The sequence below is a fragment of the Cebus imitator genome, unplaced genomic scaffold, assembly GCF_001604975.1.
Source record: "Cebus imitator isolate Cc_AM_T3 unplaced genomic scaffold, Cebus_imitator-1.0 Scaffold963, whole genome shotgun sequence".
Taxonomy (NCBI): Eukaryota; Metazoa; Chordata; class Mammalia; order Primates; family Cebidae; genus Cebus; species Cebus imitator.
Window position 1 is genome coordinate 86,426 of NW_016108278.1, and position 6,315 is coordinate 92,740.

At 41.0% G+C, this 6,315-nt stretch overlaps 1 non-coding gene across 1 annotated transcript; it reads right to left on the bottom strand.

Annotated features, from left to right (window-relative positions):
* Nucleotides 1–5,843: 5,843 nt before the first annotated feature.
* Nucleotides 5,844–5,950, bottom strand: LOC119469892. Its single transcript, XR_005198745.1, has one exon. It is a non-coding gene; the product is annotated as a U6 spliceosomal RNA (small nuclear RNA).
* Between the last annotated feature and the right edge of the window lie 365 nt (nt 5,951–6,315).

Genomic DNA, 6,315 nt, shown 5'->3' on the forward strand with positions numbered 1-6,315 from the left:
TTGCAGGACCTAGTGCAGAATACAAATGTAGAACATCTTGTTCAAAAATTATTAATAATCTTGAGACATTGATGATAAAGCTTTAAACCACCTGTGGGGCCTTTTAAGCCTGAGGAACCGTGCTACCACACAGATTGCAGGTTCATGTAGCTGGCCCTGCAAATGAAATGATTTTTGCCCGTGATTAATTTACCATGGACTCTGGGCTCACTGAATTTGCTTCTTCAGGAAGGTAATTTTCTCTTCTTTCTCTGCTAAGCTGTTTAACAGTAGTTGCTCTGCCTAATGGGCTTCATCTTCTCTCAGATCGTTTTCGTGATGCACTAGGATGAAGCACACCCTTTCTCCTAGTCTTGAGGAAATGTCAATATTCAGAATATTTAAACCCCAGAACTGAACAATCAGAACAGTCTCTGGCCAGTATTCTGCACTTGAGGGAAATGGCATTATCTGAGCCCTGAATAAAAAGATTGTAGATATTCTCCATATCAAAGCATTATCAGGAAGATTTTAGATGTTGAAGTTCATAATATTTCCTAAAGCAGGCATGAATTACTAGAAACTTAATAGGTATATTAACTGATGACGTTTTTGGGTCACCGTCATTTAAATCACAGATTTCATTCCTCAGAACAAACCAGTCAAGGAAATTGCTATTATATTCCTTTATTCATATAGATCTTGAGGTTGAGAGAGCTTAATTAACATACTGTATTTGTGTAATCATAAATTACCATAAACTAGTGGTGCTATAGTCTGAATATTTGTGCCTCCCACTCCCAAATTCATTATGTTGAAATCCTAACTCCCAAGGTGATGCCATTAGGTGAAACCTTTGGGAGGTGAGCAGGTCATGAGGATAGAACACTGATGAATGGGATTAGTGCCCTTACAAAAGGGGCCCACAAAAGCTCCCTTGTTCCTTCTACTATATGAGGACACATCTAGAAGGTGCCATCAATGAATCAGAAGTGGGCTCTCACCAGGCACCAAATCTGCCAGCACTCTGATCTTGGACTTCCAGCCTCCTGAACTGAGAAATACATTCCTGTTGTTTATAAGTTACCCATTTTATGGTATTTTATTACAACCCAAATGAACTAAGACAAGTGGTTTAAAAACAACACAAATTGGGAGGCCCCAAGATGGCTGAGAGGAGACAACACCGGAATGCAGCTCCCAGTGAATGAGATGCAGAGGGCAAGAGGACTTCACAATTCCAAGCTAGGTGCCAGGTTTTTTTCAGTGGGACTGGTAGGACACTGAAAATAATAGCCCAGGGAAGGCGCTGAAGCAGGATGAGAGGCGCCCAGAGAGGGCAAACCAAGACAGGGCAGGATGCGTCCCCACCTGGAACATGCAGCCGGCTCGATGGGTTGGGGACTTCACCCCCTTGGTGCTCTGATTCGGATCCTGTGCTTACCTCATCCCTCCTGCAACCTGGTCCACAACAGCCCTGCCAGACTGAGGGGCACCATGGGTTGTCAGTGCAAATGTGAGCAACAGCTTCAGCCTGGTGCCACAAGTTGTTGGCACGGACCTGGGTGGAAGTTCGGACTATTGCCAGTGGGATGGACCCACAGAGAGAGGCAGAGTTGAAAGCAGGGAAACAGGCCATAAGGCCTGGCAGGCCCCATCCCCACAAAACTCAAACCGAAGCCCATGCACTAGACAGCTTGGCAGCAAATATGCCAGTTTGACTGGGAAGATGGAGCCTGGGGAAGGAGAGACGCCAGTAGGAAGGTGGGGCTAATCTCGCCTGCAAACAAATGCCAGGGGAAGACCACCCACCCAGCAGCCTGACTGAATCTCAGGCAGCCCAGCATCGCTTCTACAGGCCAAAAAAGATATAGCTCCAAACTTAACAGAAAGGACATCTACTCAGAGATTCCTCCCCAAATCATCAACTTCAAAGATCAAAGGGAGAAAAATCCATGAAGATGGGAAGAAACTAGCACAAAAAAGAAGAAACTGTCAAAGACCAGAACACCCCTTCTCCTCCCAGGGATCACAACTCCTCACAATCAGGGGAACAAAACAAGACATAGAATGAATTTGACAAATTGACAGAAGCAGGCTTTAGAAGGTGGGTAATAACAAACTCTGAGTTAAAAGACCATGTTCTAACCCAATGCAAAGAAACTAAGAACCTTGAAAAAAGGCTAGATGAAATGTTAACTAGAATAGCCAGCTTAGAGAAGAACATAAATGACTTGATGGAGCTGAAAAACACAGCACGAGAACTTCGTGAGGCATACACAAGTTTCAACAGCTGAATCAATCAAGCAGAAGGATATCATAGATAGAAGATCAAATCAATGAAATAAAATGAGAAGGCAAGATTAGAGGAAAAAGAGTGAAAAAAATGAACAAAGCATCCAAGAACTATGGGATTATGTGAAAAGACCTAATCTACGCTTGATCAGCATACCTGAATGTGTCGGGGAGAATGAATCCAAGTTGGAAAACACTATTCAAGATTTTATCCAAGAGAACTTTTCCAAGTTAACAAGGCAGGCCAACATTCAAATCATGGAAATACAGGCCGGGCGCGGTGGCTCACACCTGTAATCCCAGCACTTTGGGAGGCCGAGGCGGGTGGATCACGAGGTCAAGAGATCGAGACCATCCTGGTCAACATGGTGAAACCTCGTCTCTACTAAAACCACAAAAAATTAGCTGGGCATGGTGGCACGTGCCTGTAATCCCAGCTACTCAGGAGGCTGAGGCAGGAGAATTGCCTGAACCCAGGAGGCGGAGGTTGCGGTGAGCCGAGATGGCGCCATTGCACTCCAGCCTGGGTAACAAGAGCGAAACTCTGTCTCAAAAAAAAAAAAAAATACAGAGAACACCACAAAGATATTTCTCTAGAAGAGCAACCCCAAGGCACATAATTGTGAGATTCACCAGCATTGAAATGAAGGAAAAATTTCTAAAGGCAGCCAGAGAGAAACATTGGGTCACCCACAAAGGGAAGCCCATCAGGCAAACAGCAGATCTCTTGGCAGAAACTCTACAAACTAGAAGGGAGTCGGGGCCAATATTCAACATCCTTAAATAAAAGAACTTTCAACGCAGAATTTCATATTCGGCCAAACTAAACTTCATAAGTGAAGGACAAATAAAAGGTAAGGACAAATAAGTGAAGGACAAATACAGGTAAGCAATTGCTGAGAGATTTCATCACTACAAAACTTGCATTACAAGAGCTCCTGAAGAAAGTACTAAACATGGAAAGGAACAACCAGTACCAGCCACTGCAAAAAAGAACCAAATGGTAAAGAACAATGACACAATGAAGGAACCACATCAACTAACGGGCAAAACAACCAACCAGTAACAAAATGGTGGGATCAAATTCAAGCATAACATTAATGTTGAATGTATATGGCCTAATGCTCCAATCAAAAGACACAGACTGACAAACTGGATATAAAGTCAAGACCCGTTGGTGAGCTGTGTTCAGGAGACCCATCTCACATGCAAAGACTCACATAGACTCAAAACAAAGGAATGGAAGAAGATTTACCAAGCAAATGAAGAGCAAAAAAAAGCAGGGGTTGTAATCCTAGTCTCTGATAAAACAGATTTTAAACCAACAAAGATCAAAAGAGACAAAGAAGGGCATTACATAATGGTAAAGGGATCAATGCAACAAGAAGAGCTAATGATCCTAAATATATACGCACCCAATACAGGAGCACCCAGATACATAAAGCAAGTACTTAGAGACCTACAAAGAGACTTAGACTCCCGCACAATAATAGTGGGAGACTTTAACACTCCACTGACAATATTGAACAGATAATGAGACAGAAAGTCAACAAAGATATCCAGGACTTGAATACAGATCTGGAACAAGTGGACCTAATAGACATTTACAGAACTCTCCACCCCAAATCCACAGAGTACACATTCTTCTCAGCACCACATCACACTTACTGTAAAATTGACCACATAATTGGAAATAAATAACTTCAGCAAATGTACAAGAACAGAAGTCATAACAGTCTCTCAGACCACAGCACAACCAAATTAGAACTCATGATTAAGAAAAGCACACAAAACTGCACAATCACATGGAAACTGAACAACTTGCTCCTGAATGATGAAGGAATAAACAATGAAATGAAGGCAGAAATAAAAATGATCTTTGAAACCAATGAGAATGAAGACACAACATAGCAGAATCTTTGGGACACAAAGCAGTGTCTAGAGGGAAACTTACAGCAATAAATGCCCACATGAGAAACAAGAAAAGATCTAAAATCAACACTCTATCATCAAGATTGAAAGAGCTAGAGGAGCAAGAACAAAGCTCAAAAGCAAGAAGAAGACAAGAAATAACTAAGATCAGAGCAAAACTGAAAGAGATAGAGACACAAAAAACCCTTCAAAAAACAATAAATCCAGGAGTTGGTTTTTTGAAAAGATCAACAAAATACACAGACTGCTAGCTAGACTAATAAAAAAGAAAAGACAGAAGAATCAAATAGATGCAATAAAAAATGATAAAGGAGAGATCACCACTGATTCCTTGGAAATGCAAACTACCATCAGATATTACTACAAACAGCTCTATGGACATCAAATCTGGAAGAAATGGATAAATTCCTGGACACTTGCACACTCCCAAGACTAAGCCAGGAAGAAGTTGAAACCCTGAATAGAACAATAACAAGGTCTGAAGTCGAGCTAGCAATTAATAGTCTACCAACCAAAAAAAAAGTCCATGTCCAGAGGGGTTCACAGCCAAAGTCTAACAGACGTACAAATAGGAGCTGGTACCATTCCTTCTGAAACTATTCCAAACAATCCAAAAAGAGGGAATCCTCCCTAACTCTGAGACCAACATCATCCTTATACGAAAATCTGGTGGAGACACAACTAAAAAAGAAAACTTCAGGCCAATATCCATGATGAACATTGATGCAAAAATCATTAATAAAATACTGGCAAACCAAATCCAACAGCACATCAAAAAGCTTATCCACCATGATCAAGTAGGCTTCATTCCAGGGATGCAAGGCTGGTTCAACATACGCAAATCTATAAATGTAATCCACCACATAAACAGAACCAAAGACAAAAACCACATGATTATCTCAATAGATGCAGGGAAGGCTTTTGACAAAGTTCAACAGTGCTTTATGCTAAAAACTCTCAATAAACTATGTATAGATGGAACGTATCTCAAAACAATAAAAGCTATTTATGACAAACCCACAGCCACTATCATACTGAATGGGCAAAAACTAGAAGCATTCCCTTTAAAAACTGGCACTAGACAAGGATGCCCTCTCTCACCACTCCTATTCAATACAGTATTGGAAGTTCTAGCCGGAGCAATTAGGCAAGAAAAAGAAATAAAGGACATTCAATTAGGAAAAGAAGAGGTCAAATTGTCCCTATTTACAGACAACATGATTGTATATTTAGAAGACCCCATCGTCTCAGTCCAAAATCTCCTTAAGCTGATAAGCAACTTCGGCAAAGTCTCAGGATACAAAATCAATGTGCAGAAATCACAAGCATGCCTATACACCAACAACAGACAAACGGAGAGCTAAATCATGAGTGACCTCCCATTTACAACTACTACAAAGAGAATAAAATACCTAGGAACACAACTAACGAAGGATGTAAAAGATCTCTTCAGGGAGAACTACAAACCACTGCTCAAGGAAATAAGAGAGGACACAAACAGATGGAAAAACATTCCATGCTCATGGTTAGGAAGAATCAATATTCTGAAAATGGCCATATAGCCCAGAGTAATTTACAAATTCAATGCTATCCCCATCAAGCTACCATTGACCTTCTTTTTTTTTTTTTTTTTTTTTTTAAATATGGAATGCTTCACGAATTTGCGTGTCATCCTTGCACAGGGGCCATGCTAATCTTCTCTGTATCGTTCCAATTTTAGTATATGTGCTGCCGAAGCGAGTACCCATTGACCTTCTAAACAGAACTGGAAAAAAACACTTTATACTTCATGTGGTACCAAAAGAGAACCTGTATAGCCAAGACAATCCTAAGTAAAAAGAACAAAGGTGGAAGCATCATACTACCTGACTTCAAACTATACTACAAGGCTACAGTAATCAAGGCAGCATGGTACTGGTACCAAAACAGAGATATAGACCAATGGAACAGAACGGAGGCTTCAGAAGCAATACCACACATCTACAACCATCTGGTCTGTGACAAACCAGTCAAAAACAAGCAATGGGGAAAGGAACCCCTGTTTAATAAATGGTGTTGGGAAAACTGGCTAGCCGTATGTAGGAAACTGAAACTGGACCACTTCCTTAC